The following is a 15,977-nucleotide window of genomic DNA, read 5'->3' as shown; positions in this document are numbered from 1 at the left end:
GTATCCATGTACTTGAGTATTTCTAAATAAATAATAATAAACAAAATCACAGGGTGGAGCCAGGAAGCCTGAAGTAAGTGAGGCAGTCTTTCGAGTGCCCATGACACACACTTCTGCAACGAAATTTAATTGGCTCTGGCTGCTGAGCCCAATGGGACATCTTGGTGTGACAGTCTCCAAAAGTATCACGGTATATAATTTTCAAAGCTAAAAGCATGACTCTCCTTAATATAGAGTGTGTCAAAGATTACTTAATGGCTTAAGAAGGCTACCAGTGTGTTAATGAGAGCCAGTTCAAAGAGAACTGGAGAGATGGAAGTATTTCAAGGCACCAAAAGAAAGTGCCAGAATGAGATTTATGAGTTGCATGCAAAACTAATGACCTCCAGGGTAGTAAAACCATCTTATCTATTTAGATCGTATTAATCTACTTATCACGGCATTGGGACTGGCATTCATCCTTTTACCTTATTTTCAAATTTTGAATACTTTTTTAACAGAGGTGTGTTACTTAACCCTTTCTCTGCATCCTCTCTGCTGATTCCAAGCTTTTCCAGTTACTGGTCTGAGCTGGGTGGAGAGTGGACTGACCACACTTGGTGGCAGCACTGAGATCCGAGGAGACGCTCTGGGCCTAGTGCCACCGGTGTCCTTGTCTTGAGGCCTGAGCTGGGCCCCGGGAGCAGAAATGAGTCAGCTATCTCCCTAAGGTAAGGGAGCCTTGCAGGACCCTTACACCCACTTTCAGGAAAGCTGCAGGGCTGAGCTGATCTAAGGACTGTTGACGTAAGAAACATCCAAACCTGTAGAGAATTTTATTTATAAGAGTTTATTTGAGCCAAACTCATGACATATGCTGGGGAGCAAAATCTCAAATGCTCAGGAGAATAACAGATCTGCAGATTTGCAGAATAACAGATTTATGTGTTTGAGATGAAGGAGGAGAGTAAGGAAGATTGCAGAAAGCAAGACAGGGATTCATATTAAGGCTGGTTAACATGATTATGTGCTGTCTTGAGGGTGGCTGCAGTTTATGTCAGAGGTGTGTTCATTTCTGTACACGCACAGAAACAATGCACAGAGCTGGCTTAAGGCGAAGATAAGCCTTTTACTAAAAAGTTATAGGCCTGGGGCATGGCTATCCGCCAAGATCTGCCCCATTAGAAATTTACAATCAGAACACTCTGTGAAGTTACTTTCCATAGAACCCCTTTTTTCATCCATTGGACAAACTGGAGTTCACCGGGATCGGGGAGGTGGGGGGCGGTGAGTGAGATGAGCCAGGAGTGCCAAGAGGAGCTGATGTAACCAGAGAAGTCTGTTTATTCAAGAAGGCCGTGGGTGGGACAGGACCAAACACCGATTTTTCTAAAGCTTCCCGAAGGCGGATGATGTGAGACTCAAGGGAGGAGGTAGGGGGTACAGTGGAAAGAGAATGGGAAAAGGCCAAGCCTGGGGAGGCAGGAAGGGGGAAATGGAGAAGGCAGAATCAGCGGGAGTTCGTGTGAGGGAGTAGAGGAAAAGGGAGAACTGAGCATCAGGAAGAAGCAGGGACACTGGCCCTGCCTCACATCCTGTCCCTGGGGCTTTTCCAGACCCGGAAGAAGCCCCAGCTACAGGGCCCACCCTTGTGGCCCTGTGGCCCTCCCTATATCCCGTTTCCAAGCCTTTGGATCAGGGACCACAGTACCCACCCTAGCACTACTAAAGGACCAAGCTGAGCCAAGTCCACAGCAATAGGGTTCTCAAAGTCCTAGACCCACACAGAGCCCGTAGCTCCCTCCAGGTAGGCTCCTCCTTCCCAGCCACTATGGAGGCCACCAGGGCCTCAGGGGCAGACCGGGGAACCTCCGGAGTGAGGGGACCTCGCTGATGAGAGGCAGCCCATTCAGGCCCCTGCGCAGGGCGTGGTGTTGGGAGGAGAGAGGAACCAGGCAGTGGTTTTCCCCAGGTCCAGGGACTCCCAGAAGTCCCCTGGAGGATGTTTACTAGGACAGTGACGTGAGGCCTGAGTCACTCCGGAAGAATCTGGCCGGGCATCAGGGTCTGGCTGGTCCAATCTGCAGACCGTGTCTCCTGCTGCGGTACCAATGCAGGGGTGGGGTGAGGCGGGGTGGGGCGGGGCGGGGCTGGGAGGCGCCCCGGGTCTCTGCCCTGGCTTTACAGCCTGGCAAATCCAAGGAGTTTCAGGCTGGAGAGGGGAGTCTAGTGGCAGAAAGGGGCTCACTCTGGAGGGAGAAGCCCTGGGGGTCATCACACCATGACCCTCATAGCTAGGGTACCGGGCGGATGGGGGCATCAGCACTGACTGGAGGGAGAAGAGTGTCGGAACGCCTTGGGAGGAGCATTGGGGTTAAGACCCAGGATCCTGTGCGAGAGGCAAAGGGGGAAGGTCTTCGGAAAGGTTGTCCATACAGGACTCTCTGGCCTCCTACCACCCCAAAACAGCCTTTAAACCTTTGCTGAGCCTCAGCTGGGGCGGCAGCTTGAGCGTGGCCCCTCCCTACCAGCGCCCGCCCAAACAGACAGGGTCAGCGGCCTTCCCTGGCGCTAGGCCCAGTATGCCACCTGACTCCAAGCCCCTCACGTCCAGCCTACGCCCTCTGCGGGCCTCCGTTCTCGTCTGCTCTGCGCACGCGCCCTGCCTGACCGCCAGGGGCGCTCGTACACCTTCGTGCCTTTGCACGTGCCGCTCCCCCGCACCTGACCGCCAGCTCCCGCACACTCATCCCGGATGAGTTACGCAGGCCCTGCACCCAGTGTCTGGAACGCCCTCTCTGAGAGCGTCTACCAGGGCCACTCTCGGCCCGCTTCCTTTCCGGCCTCCCCAAACAGAACTCAGGCGGGTGTGAACCCCGGTGCAGGGCCTTGCTCTTGCCGTGAAAGAGTTTTGAAGCTGGGGAACTGTTACAGGAGAACGGGGTCCTCTTCCTGTGCGTTGTCCAGGTTCTTGATGTCTTGAACAAAGAATTGAGCAAGACACCGAAATACAGTAGAAAAGAAAAGTTTTATTAGAAGGGGAAGTCCACTTTTACATGTGAAGGTGGACCGGAGCAAGAAAAGCGTGGCTCAGAAGGTCTGCTGACAAAGCCTTTGGGGTTTTTATCCCCATTTACTGTGGGTGCTTACTTTTCTCAGAGGGGTGGGCTTCCTTGATTGACAACTAAGATTGACAGGACTCAATGATTCATCATTTTCTTTCTGCGCATGTTTGTTCCCAGAATTCAGTCTGTTATAAAGATATTAATGAACTTCTGGGCATAGGCATCATATTATAATGATGGTATAATGAGACTCAGGTGAGATGAAGGTCATTGAGGTCTTCATTGCTCAGGTGCGAGTGACTGGCTTAAACTGGTACCTAAATCTTTGCCTACTGGTTTCTTTGTGTGAGTTGAAAAAAAACCTTCTGGCTTGCTTAATTGTGGGCGGATTAGGTGGACCCTTCTAAAATAGGATGACCTCAGTGTCTTTGCAGGCAGACCCGAAACCCCCTAACTTTCCTGCCTATCTCTTTTCTAAGAGCCACGAACCCCCTTATTATTAGCATGGATGTTGAGAGATGGGAGGTCTCTTCTTTGGTATCTGCTTCCTGCTGAGAAGGGTCATTGTCCCTGCCTACAGGAGTTTCATGGAGCTCTTTTAATTTCTGCCTCAGTCAGGGTGCGGTCTTGGGTTTCCTGCTGAAGTGCCACCTCAGTCCCTAGACAAGGAAAAAAAAATACAAGCTCATTATTTAAATCATATATCTATTAATTTCTATTATTGATTCGCCTATTAAGTAAGTAAAGGGAAATGGGCTTGGTTAATGTTTCTTAAAGAGTAAAAAGAAAGACCTTTGGCTTAAAGTCCCCTCCCCCCTCAGACTCTAATGGCTTAACACCATTTCTCCTTAACAATGGGCTGATGGCTGATGACCCTTATCTATAGCCAGAGGATCTGAATCGCCAGGGCAATTTACAGAATTTGAGGGAGAGGGCCTTTTTTCCAAAGAAAAGAGGGAAGAAAACTAGGTTTACTAAAAAGATTAACTCTGCAAGAGATGTCCCATTTCATTTCCTGCTAACAGATTAAGAATTTTACAAGTGATGTCCCGTCTCAGAACCGCACAGGGCTGGGAGGTTAGTGAGTGGACAGTTCACTACTCCAACCACAGGAATCGGTGTCAAGGGATGCTTGTCGGGGTGGACAGGGGAATGACTTCCGAGGAGAGAGGGGTGTGGTGCCCAGTGGCTCTGCCTCACCCTAGGGTGGGGCTGGGTGAGGTGTGGATCTGAGAACCAGGCCCCGGTGCCTCCTCCTCCCCTAGCTCAAGGGCCTGGGCGGCGGCCACCGGCTGAGGTCACCCCTGGCGCCGGCGCCGAAGAGCAGTCTCCAGTTGCAGCCCCTGCGGCCCCGCCTCGCTTCCCAGTAGAACAAGCAGCCCAAGCACGCTCGCCTCTGTGCCAGCTCCGACCGCCTCCCACCTCCCAACTCCCAACTACTCCAGCCTGAGCTGCTCAAGGTGGAGGCGCCAGGCGGGGCCGGGGCTCCTCAGGTCTGGGGGTGGGGGGGTGGGAAGGTGGGGGGCATACGCACCTCCTGTCCTGAAGTGTGTAGACCAGGCCCACGGCTGCAGAGGCGCAGAGGGGTCTGGAGTTCAAAGTGGTTAAGCAGAGTTTCTGCGACTGTGGATTGGCATGTTTGGGTCCCATCTCCTGCTTCAGGTTATTCTGAGTTAACCCCACACCGCCCTGGGATGGAAGGCTCTCTTAGGCCCCCACCACAACCTAAAACGCCAGACATGTGGCCTGTTCAGCTGCTCCTTGTTCCTTCCACTAATAAGGAGCCCACTACCTGTTACTGCTAAGAAAGTTCTTAAGTTAGCACTCTCTAAGGAATGGCTTTTTCTTTCATTCAACGAATGTTTACATGGCTCCTCCCTTGTGGCAGAGACTGGTCACACTGGTTTAGATAATGAAGATTTTGCCATGACAATATCAAGTCCTAAGACTCTGCTTCATTTTCCAGGATTCTTTTGAGTTTGTGGATCGCTTCTTCCTGGAAGTCCTCCTAGCTCTGCTCTCTGGATTAAGGCCCTCTTCTCTGTGCTGATTGCTCTGAGCCTTTCTCATCAGCACCCACCAAACCTCAATTTCCATACTGGAGAAGGGCTTGGACTTGACCAAGGTATTGGTGATAACTAATGCACTAACACCCAGGGAAAGCTGAATCGTGAGCCAGAATCAAATCCGCCCCTCCCCGCCAGCTCCCAGCTCTGCTCTCTGAGGGCAGGTGGGAATGGGGGTGTGGCTCCCCTGCGGCTGTGCTGGTCTAGGTGAAACCTGGCTCTTGCCCTTGGCACAGCCCCAGGACAGGAGGAGTTGCATGTGGGAGGTTAAGTGCAAAGGTCAGAGGCCTGGGGCACCCCTCACGAAGAAAGAAGGTTGTGGGTATGTGTTTTAACACGGGTGGTGGTTTATATCTGGGGCAGGAACAATAGCTACATATTTCACACTCAGAAGCCAAGGACAAATGGCCTGTTACTGTGAGTCTTCTTGCATGGGTTGATGGGAAGGGTTATCTCCGTGACCTTGACCTCATCTGTCCATCCTTGTTTTGCTCCTTCCATCCAGATTCCCCCGTCTCTTTTTAAAACTGGTTCATGCTAATTCTTGGACTGGGCTCAAATGTCACCTTCCTTGTCCACCCTGTCTAAAATCAGTCCCCTCCTCTGGTTCTGTTTATCCTACCACCTTACTTTCTCCAGAACACTTACATGGCTGCTATTCACTGGGACTGTGGCCTGACTCCTCCACTGGAATGTCAGCTCCAGGAAGGTAGAAACCTTATTTTCACCAGCTGTGCCGTGCATGCAGGGTGTTTGTTGAATGAAGTTCTGTTTCAGGATCATATAAGAATCGAAGCTAGAAATCGGGAAAACCAAATCCTGCTCCGCTACTGATTTTGTAATGTACCTCTTTATATCCACCTTTTGCACAAAGGATTGGCATCGGCTTTGAAACAGAGAGTGAGCTAGCTAGCTAGCTAGATAAAAATCAAGCAGAGAAGGTTCAGGCAGGTTTAAAAGACTAGGGAAAGGGCCATAGAGTTCTGTATCACTGCCCAAGTTGTGCCTCATTATGGCTTTGAGCTTCCCAGGAGCCAAAGAAAAAGGGGACAAAATTCGTTACATGATTCATCTTGTCCATAAGGAAAAGCATCCCAGTTTCTTGAGGAAAGCCAACTTTTTGCTGACAGTTATAAGAAATTTCTCAGGTCTTCATGTAGAGATGTGGTGGCTGCCGACAGCAGTTTTCCTAACTAAAGGCATCGTGCCCAGGACATTGCAACACCGGCAGTGAGTGGGATGCCGAGAATGACAGCACGTGCAGCTCTGCAGGTCTGAGCAAGGCGTATTCTGGGGCTCTGGCTAGATTCAGGGATGGGGCCTAGAACCAAAGAATTTCCTTCAGAGCAGTGGCTCCCAGCTTTTTGGTTTACACGGCTAATAATTTTAACTGGATGTTTTCAACACCGTCTATAAAATATTCTTTTTTCCTTTTTCTTTCTTTTTTTAGGCAAGGCAACTCTTGGTTGACCTCATAGATTACAAGGACCCTGTCAGCTTACAATCCTTTATTTTTTACTTTTTATGCCCACAGCACCTGGTCTTCCTAGGTGGTCTCCAATCTATAAAATATTCTTGTAAAAAAAAAAAAGGAGCCCAAATCGGATCTAATCAGCTATTTATAAGAAATGCAGAGGGGCCAGAAGAATGGTACACCACACCAGAGGGATGTGATCAGCAAAACTGACAATGTGTAAAATTCCAAGGGCAAACAAGTCTGATTCTTCAGCAAATAAATTACAGGGAGGAAAAAGGTCGGGACCGGAAACCTATGGTATATTAGTCTCAACAGAAAGAAATTGCGTGGGCTCTGTTTAGATCTCGATTGAACAAAACAGCCGAAAAAAGTGAGACAAAATATATATGAAGATTAATATTAAAGAAATATCATTAATTTTTTACGTGTGAAAATGCTAAGGTGGTTATGTTTAAAATGTCATGGTTATGAGGAGTTTCTCTGATGTCTGTGATTTCCTTCAGAATGATCCAGGGCAGGGGGTATTGGGGGATTAGTAACAAGGGGATTTCACTAAAGTGGCCTTATTACTTTTTTACATGTTTGAAATTTTTCATAATAAAACATTTTTTAAAATTGTATATATTGACATAAGGTTAGCCAACCTTTGCCAATTAGCCAACTTTTCCAAAATAAGGTTGCGACAAAGTAACTACCATCCACTATCACCATCAGTAAGTAAAAGGACTTTATAACATCAAAGATGCAGGAAGGGCTTAATCTCTGAATAAAGGTCAGTCTTAAATGGAACGTATTTTGTTTTCTGGGGAAATCACAGCAGATACACCATGGCCTGTGGGCCACAGCTTCAAACAATCCTTCCCAAACCTCCTGTTTTTCAAGGGTTGACATCAAAGCTAGCGGCCAGGCCATTTGAGACTGTATTTGTTTGTTCTGTGACTAGGGAAGGCTGTCATTTGTCTTCTCTGGGCCAATATTTCTCTCAAAACTCAAGAATGTTTAACCTTGAAAAACATTCTAAGAGTTGGCACAACCTTATTTTTCCAGATGGGAAAACTGAAGCCAAGTGAGGCAAAGTGACTTGCTAGAGATGACACAGTATGACTTAGTCCTAGAGCCTAGAGAAGAACCCAGGGCTTCTGATTGCTAGTCCAGGGTTGGCTCCACCCAACATCTTAGTCACTCTGGATTGACGCATGCCATTTTCGTGTTCATTTTAGCGGTGCCTGGAAAGATGGCTTCATGGACTTGCTGTCAGACCACCAGGCTTTAAATCTTGTCCTTACGGCTTGCTGGCTGCATGACCTGTTTCCTCATCTGTGAAATAGGAAGGTGCCACAATGAAGGTCTTTGCCTTCTAAAGCTGCTGTGGAGATTGAGTTAGTGCGTGTGCAGTGCCTGCCACATAGGAAGTGCTCAGTACAGGGCAGTTACCCGTATTTTTACCTCCTGTGGGCATGATAGTTCCACACTACAGGTTTATAGAAGAAAGCAGGCAGACATTTAAGATCATGAAATGTTCAGAGCTGGAATGGGCCTCCTGAGATCATCTACAGAAGAATCCTTTTACAGAAAGAGAAAATGAGTCCCTGGGGGGCTATGTGAACTGCTGGTGGTACCAGAGGCCAGTTGGTGGCAGAAGAGGAAGTAGACCTCAAAGGGTCCCTGGGGCCTGGGGCTCTGGGTTTTGCTAAACAAGTATGTGGGGAGTGGGGCCCAACTCATGGGGCCATTACACCCTAAGCTAATGTCATTGCCAGTCAATTAAAGACACATGGCAAGTGCACCACAGGGTGAGTGTACTGAGTTTTACAGTTTATAGTGAGCATTTGCAAACTTGGTCCAGTGGGAGCCTCACTCTAGCCTTAGAAGGCACTGAGTCCTGGAATTAATATTCCATTTCACAAAAGGAAACTAAGGCCCCCGGGGGTGGACTGGTAACTAAAGCCATAAGTAGAGGCTCAGAAATTCCTTGACTCCTCTGGAAGATGAGGGCGCCCCTCTTCAAAAGAAAGTCAGGTTAGTGTAAAATGGCGGACACCCTCTCTGCCTCTAGAAAAGTCTTTCAACTACAAAGAAGTCGACTACTAACTCCAAGGAGGGCAAAAAGAAAAGCAGTTGCTATGACAACATCTTTGGCAGCCAATTTTCCATCTTCCTTGGGTTCAAAACAACAGTTTCCAGCAGGTTCTCGGTGGGGGTGGGGAAGGTCTAACTCCAGCCCAGCAACTGCGCTCCACTTGGCCAATCTTCTGCTAGATTTCAGTGGCAAGAGGAAAAGTGGCAGCCAATGAAGAGGCCTGGAGCTTGTGTCCTGGGCCTCCAGCCAGGTTGGAATAACCAGGAGGCAGACACACGTGACTGTTTCCATGGTAACCTCTCTTAGCAACCCAGTTGGTCCTATTTATGAGCACTGGAAAATTCCACCCAGCCTCCAGCTTGATTTTATTACCTTCTTTGCTTCCTTCCTGCTGCGGGGAGGGGGGTGGGGAGAATGAAGTCACTGCCAGTGTTTAACCCCTTCTTGAGATGAGTCTGGCTCCATCTGATCCCCACCTGGAAGTGGGAGCCGGGTCCCTGGCACTGTGCTTGGTACTGGAGGGGGAGGGAAGGTAGCTGGAGTCGAGAGTGACAGCCACCATTTATAGGGCACAGCATTTGAGCCAGCTACTGTACTAAGCTCCCGACAACCTCACAACCCAGAAAAGAGGGTATGACACAGCTCATTCCTATTTCACTGAGGAAATGAACTTGATTCAGAGAGGTTAAGTAACTTGCCAGTGTCTCCATGATTCTTCTCTAATGCTTGTCGTGTTGTTAGACCAGATGGAGTGGGGGAGATGGTTCTGGGGGGTAGGTGGGTAAAGGAAGGCTTCACCAAGGAGGGTGACTTTTAGGCCAAAGAGAAGAACAGGGAGGAAACATCTATTGGCTCCAGGATACCAAGTCCCTAGGCCAAATCTGCGGGCTGGTAGAGGAGGCCAGGTAGGCCCCAGGGAAGGCTATGGCCGGGGCCCACACCTGGTCCTTCCTTATCTTTCAGCCTCAGTACTGGCCATGCTGGGATTCTGGCTCGGGGCAGGGAGGGAGGTTAGGCCCACAAACATTCCTGCCCAACTCCTGCTGGGGAAGTGCTGGCTTGGGCTGGGGCAGATCCGAGAACCAGCAGCTGGAACTCAAGGTGAAGCGGGCCTCTCAGAGTCCCCAGCGCCAGCCCAAGGCCACACAGGATCGACTTTGTAGATGCAGCATAAGCCGTGTGCAGAGCTGCTATGAGCTGAAGCAGGGCTTTAGGCAGACTCCGACTGTTTTCAAGGATGTTAAGTGACAATGACAAATAACAACAAAAGTCATATGCCATAGCTCAAGATCACAACAGATGAGTCACCAAGTGAAAGGTGTGATCACAGGAGTATTGGTGAGGTCACTGAACCACAATGGCCACAGGAGACTGCAGGAAGGACTGATTATTCAGCAGCTTCCTGCAGAAGGAGAGGAGCTGTGACTCTAAAGGGCCGGGTTCCCACCAGCAGGGAGAATGGGCCTGTCTTTGTGGGAGGGACAGCTGGATGTCCTGTGAACTAGGGATCTGGCAGCAAACGGCTAGAAACAAGGGATACTGAGGGGACACAACGGGTTGAGCTTTATGGCCCTGGTTCAAGATGAGGCATAAAGATCTAGAACAACGAGGAAGGGTGACCCTTTGTGGCCTTGATGGTCTCTAGCCCCTAGGTGTCTGTCCAGGCCTTGGGCTTCAGCCAAAGCCATTGCCTAAGCAAAACGGTCATGGAAATTTCCACCCAAGTTCTCTTCCCAGCTCTGTTCTCAGCTCCACCTTCCTCCCAGGCCCTGCTGAATCCAAAGCTCTTTTGCTGGAGTAAGCTGCAGGCCGAAGGGGCCTGGGGCACCCTCAGACTCTGTGACTGCCACAGGTGGCCAGTATGGTATGGACATGTCAGAACTTTAGGTGTACTGGGTATTGTGCTGGCATGGAGCACTGGAACTGTCCCCCACAGAACTGGCAGGTCCCTGTGGCCCCAGGATTGCCTGCTCCTGGGAAGGCAGAGGGGAGAAATGGCAGCTCCCACCATCGTCAGTGTTCTTGAGCCAGGTCAGCTTCACACGGCTTTGCCTTCCCCAGAGTACAGGGCGGCAGGGCTGGAACAAGCCCGGGGGACCTACAGAGCGGGGGCGTCCCACTTCTGCTCCCCAGAAATCATCTAGATGCTCTATTTACTTTGGGGGGAGTATTGTACATTTATTTCTAGAAGCTCCCAAGTGGAAGGAGTGACCTTTGCGCGGAGCATGGAGCTAGGAAGACACAGGAAGCTCTCTTCTCTTCCCCTCCTCCCGTCTTTCCTTACCCTGGGCTCCCAGCTCCCGCCCCGTTTCCCATTAGGTTCTCCCACAACAGCAAACAGCGGGGATGCAGGGGCCAGATGGCTGCTCCAGCCTTAGGGCAATAAAATGGGCTACTAAACGGAGCCAAATGACGTCCTTTGTCCACCGCTGGGAGGGGACTCTCCCTCAGAGAGGCTGGCGCAGACCTGCCTCTCCCACATCTGTGCGTCGGTGCATAAGTGAGTCTAAGGCTTCTCTGTCCCCACTTTCAGGCTCCAGCAGTGGCACCCCATCCTCCCACCAACCGGGCTGCAGAACCTGCAGTCCCTTGACCTTCAGAGGAGTGAGAGGACATGTTAACAAACACATCATCATCTAGGAAAATATAGGCTGTGCTGTGAGATGATACAGTGATAGGGATGATGAGAGTCTCATCTGAAGAGCTCAGAGGTGCATTGCAAGCAGATGCGTCACATCAAGAGTACAGAACAAGAGTCTGGAAAGGGCCAAGGGTGCTGCAGAGACAGAGAGGAGGAGGCCAGCGTGGGGAGCCCAGAGAGCCTCAGGCAGATCTTCTATACCTGTGTCCTTTCTCTTGTCCCGTGACCACCACCTACCCCAATCCAGGCCTCCATGACTTCTGGCCTGGGCTTTGAGAATGGACTCCAATGCCCTCCCCTCTGACACCTTTCCCAGCTCAGCCACCTTGCAAAGAGCAGCCACACAATACTTCCCAAAGCCAGGGCCTCTCCCAGCTCAGAAGTCATCCTTCTGCCCAAAGAGCAGAGTCCAAACTCCTTCTCCAGGTAATTCAAACGTTCCTAGACCTCACTCCAGTCTTCCCTCCTGCTTCCCCTGCTTTCTAATGAGTTCCCATCACTGAATGTTTTTTACTGTTACAGTAACCCCAAGAAGGACCCATCATGCCGTGGGGTTCTGTTTTTACTTGGCATGTGTTGAGAAATACACCATTGGCAAAGTTCCTGGAACTGGTGACATCTGCCCCCTTGTTCCACATGACTTGTTTCTGTGGGATGTGGGCCACAATTGTGTTGAGGAAGAATGAATGTGTGTATGTGTGTGTGTGTGTTGTAAGGTGTGAAATGTTTAATAAGCTTCATGCTGCGTAGGTAATGCATATGCGATGCTAACAAACATCTGTCTGGGACCTCAGGTGGATGACCAAACAGATCAGGGACACAGAATGTAAATATGACTCACTGGGAAGCCTCGCTGTTCCTTCAGACTATTTCCAACCATCTACTCAGCAGGCTCAGAGGGTGAGTAACCAGAGGCTCCAGCACAGGTGAGGGCTGGACATGCACGTCCCACAGTGAGTCACACGGTGGAATGACAGCAAGGCCTGAGCCTCTTGCTCCCCGCCCCGACTCTGGAGGGTAAATGTTCAACTGGAGCTCCATGGAGACCTAAGGTGGCCTTTAGGTTTCTTCTGCCGCCTTCGTGGGTCACAGTCATCTGGAAGTTCTTCGGAGAGGGAAGCAGTTAGTTTCTCGTTTCTTACGCAGTCACCAGCTCAACGCGATCACTCATTCTGATGGGCAGTTGCGTTTACGTCAAATCTAACGCGTTTCGTTCCTATCGAAGCAAGTCATGTTTGACCACTTCCTCTTCCTTAACTAGCAACACTCAGCACAACAACACTCCTATGCTTATACAACACTGCAAAGCGCCGAAAACCTCCCATTACCTCTGAGCTTGTTGTGACAAGTGTCTCTGTCAGACATTCTCAATGCGGGGAACACACTGTCCTCGCACAGCCCCTCCCGTGCTGGGTTATCAGCCACCTAGTCACGCTGTACCTACTAAGCACCTACCACACATGCTTTTTTCTTGGGTTTTTAACCCAAAAAGAAATACTGTTCCAATTTATTCATTTAGTCATCACTCGGTAGACATATATTGAGCTTCTGTGGTGCGCCAGGCACTAGTGATACCAACAGAGACATCCTAGGCCCCAGTCTCCTCATCTATCTAAGGGGACAACAGCAGAACCTCCCTCACAGGACGGTTGTGAGAACTGAAAGGAGACCATGTGTGGAAATGCATAGCACAGTGCTCAAGGAGTGGTGCCGAAAATAGAGCTGGAGGCTGGACTCTGTCCCGCAGACACGCCAGGGACAATGGAGGGACCAAGGAAAGCATGGTAGACTCTGTTCTCTGCTGGGGAGCGGAGGTCAGCACAAAGTCTCCACTGAAGATAAGTGGGACAAGAGGAGTGGCCACAGGGAGGGGGGACGGCCTAGGGAAGGACGATCTAGAAATGTGTGTGTGGGGGGGGTAAGCCACGAGGGGCCCCCCCAAGGCAGGCTGGGAGCGATGGGCTAAAGCAGAGCGGCTGGAGAGCCACGCCCAGCCCTGTGCTGTCACTCTGTCCTCTCACAGCTCCTGGTGTTACAGCTGGGCTTCCACAGCTGGGCCTTCCAGAAAGACCCACAAAACAGGCTGCAGGGCCCAGCACCAAGAACATTATGTGGTGAATGAATTAAAGAAGGGAACTAGCAGCAAGGAGCTCTGAGCGGGGGATGGGGAAACGCTCTTTCAAAATACCTTCTCCTTTGTCCAGCTCAAAGAGGATTCTATCTCCTCTGAGCCTTCCTCTGAGCCTTAGAGGAGGGTACATGTAGAGGCTAAATGCTTCTCTCAGGAAGATAAGAGGAGACTGTTTCCCTTACTCTCCTGCCTAGTGATTGATGTTCAGTGCCTGTGAGGGAGAGGCCAGGCAGGCCTCTTTGCCGCAGCATTTTTGGGGAAGGCTAGTGACACAGCCATTTCTAGTTTTTAGAACCTGTTTTTGTTTTTGTTTTTTTTTGCTAGAATGGCCCTCAACTCTCTGTATGGTAACCGCGTCTGGTGGGTTTCAGTGGTTTTTACACTTGCTCCAGGGTACATTGCTAGCTGTCCAAAATCCCCTGGAAAACAATGCTCTCTCTTTTGTCCAGTGGAGCTCTGAGCTGTGTCATCTCTGTGGGCTTGGACTGCTGTAGGAAACTGGCTGCTGTGCAAAGATGTGGGTGCTGAACATTTGTGCAGTCATTGTTCCCAAGATCAGCTCTGGGAAAGGTGGGTGGCAAGAGCCAGCTGGGAACTGCAAATTTTTAGAGTCTTTAGAAAACAAGAAAGTTGTTTTTTGGGAGAGACTTCCCTTGCCTTTTGTTGGAGACCTGCATTTCCAGAAGTCTCTGATAATGCAGGTTTAGATAAAAATGAAGGATTAGATGAAAATCAAATAAGAGGCCTGGAGGGAATCCAGGAGTAGCTGAAGCCTCACCCAGACTGGCCTCTGGCCCCCAGATCCAGATACAAAGAGCCTTAAACGCTTCTCTCTTAAGGAAGCTTGACTGGCCTTGCTACAAAGGGAAGGAAGTGGAATGGATTCCGGCATTCTCCAGAGGTTTCTGACCTGACCTGGGTCTGGAGGAGTAGGTAGGACCTTGCTAACAGAAGGGCTGGAGGCCTGATTCTAAATTTTTGCTACTTTGGTCCTTTTCAGCACCCCATCTCCTTGAAGCCACAGCCAGGAGACCTAAAATCTTCCACGTTCTCCTCCCATCTCGTTTACTGCATTGTATAGAGTTGGCATCATCACTTCTTTCATCTAATATCCTCGTTCTACACATAAAGAAATTGCCACTGAGAAGTTATTTAGGGTTGTGTCCAAGGTCACGCGGGTGTTTGTCAGTGGGGTGATTACCAGAAACCAGAACCAAGGGCCTCCTATTTTTAGCCTGGGCTTTTTTGAGGGTGAGGGTTGGGAAGCATGAGACAGTCGGCTAAAATGGATCTGCCCTCTTATGTTTGCATCCTTAGGCCCAAATGAAGACTAGCTTTCAGACTGAGGTGGATGCGGAAGTACCAGTGGAGAGAGGAGTGGCGATCAATGGGACATTCTGAGGTTTAAAAAGGAACATGAATGCAAGCCAGAGAAAAAGTGCCTTGAAAAAAATGTAGTTTTATGTTAAAGGGATCCTTAACTCAAGGAGTTGAGAGAAGGGCGCATAATCAAATGTATTTTTAATCTCCTTACTAAAGAACATGATGACTTTAGGCCGCCTTGTTTAAATAAATCTTCTAGAAAAGAAGAGGAGGGAGGAATCAGAATATTTTGGAGACAGCCACTTGTTTTGTGAAGCAAAAGCTAGGAGAGATGCAGGCAGTCAATATTTGGGCCTAAACAGTAAAAAGAAGACTTAGTATCTATAATCTTCTCTAAAATATTTTTCATTTTTCACCTGGGGAAAAAAATAGAATTTTCTCTCTGATCTTGGCAAGAGATTCCTGAGTGCTGAGCCGCATTCAAATCCTCTATTTCTCTCTCCAAACCCAGAGAGAATTAGCAAGACAACATACAGCCATTTTCTGAGTTTAAGAAAAATGCCATGATCCCTAAGGGAATAGAAATGACTAGTTTTGGGACATTGACGGTTATCTGAAGCACTTCAGGGCTCTTAACATTCATTTCGTGGGCTCCAGAGTGGGAGAAAGGTCAGACAGCAGAGGGGGTCCTAGGTCCTCCTCCCGCCCGCCCTGGAGAAGTACTGGGAGAGGGTGACTGAAGGAAGTTCTGGGGGAGGCAGGGAGGCACCAAGAGGTGGAAATTCTGGGATTCAAGAATAGGTTCTGGTACTAATTAGCTGTGTCTGATTTTAGGCAAATCACAAACTCCCCGGGCTGCAAAATCCCCTCTTGTAAAATGAGGTGACCCAACTCAGTTTTCTTCCTTCTAGCACTAAAATCTTACTAAAAATTTTCCAGTCCCAGAGCAAACATCAAGACTGTCTGAAGGGAACCATTGGCATCTCTGTAATATTCCACTCTTGAAGAGAAAGGGGGAGGGAGAAGAGAGAAGGGAAGAAGAAAGGGGAAGAAAGATTGACTTAAACAAGAACAGCTTTGTCAGAGTCGGTTTAGAATAGCTGCTTAAACTGGCTCTGCTTTATTGGGGGAAATGGTGGGGGAGGAGAGCGGGGTTAGCATGAGACAGCACCCTCATTTGCTAGAGCCCCCCAGGCCAGCTCCCCCACCGTTTCA

At 49.6% G+C, this 15,977-nt stretch overlaps 2 long non-coding RNA genes across 2 annotated transcripts; both read left to right on the top strand.

The window, feature by feature from the left end:
- The first annotated feature begins 1,233 nt into the window (after positions 1-1,233).
- On the top strand, positions 1,234-7,376 carry LOC120584851 (uncharacterized). The gene is made up of 2 exons (XR_005648160.1): positions 1,234-2,084; positions 5,011-7,376. It is a non-coding gene; the product is annotated as an uncharacterized LOC120584851 (long non-coding RNA).
- A 1,520-nt stretch (positions 7,377-8,896) lies between these two features.
- LOC120584850 (uncharacterized) lies at positions 8,897-15,552 on the top strand. Its single transcript, XR_005648159.1, has 4 exons — positions 8,897-9,298; positions 11,201-11,734; positions 12,103-12,208; positions 14,757-15,552. It is a non-coding gene; the product is annotated as an uncharacterized LOC120584850 (long non-coding RNA).
- Positions 15,553-15,977: the final 425 nt, after the last annotated feature.

The sequence above is a fragment of the Pteropus medius genome, unplaced genomic scaffold (genome assembly GCF_902729225.1).
Source record: "Pteropus medius unplaced genomic scaffold, Ma_sr-lr_union100, whole genome shotgun sequence".
Taxonomy (NCBI): Eukaryota; Metazoa; Chordata; class Mammalia; order Chiroptera; family Pteropodidae; genus Pteropus; species Pteropus medius.
The sequence above is the reverse complement of the archived record's forward strand: the minus strand, read 5'-3'. Positions and strand labels throughout refer to the sequence as shown.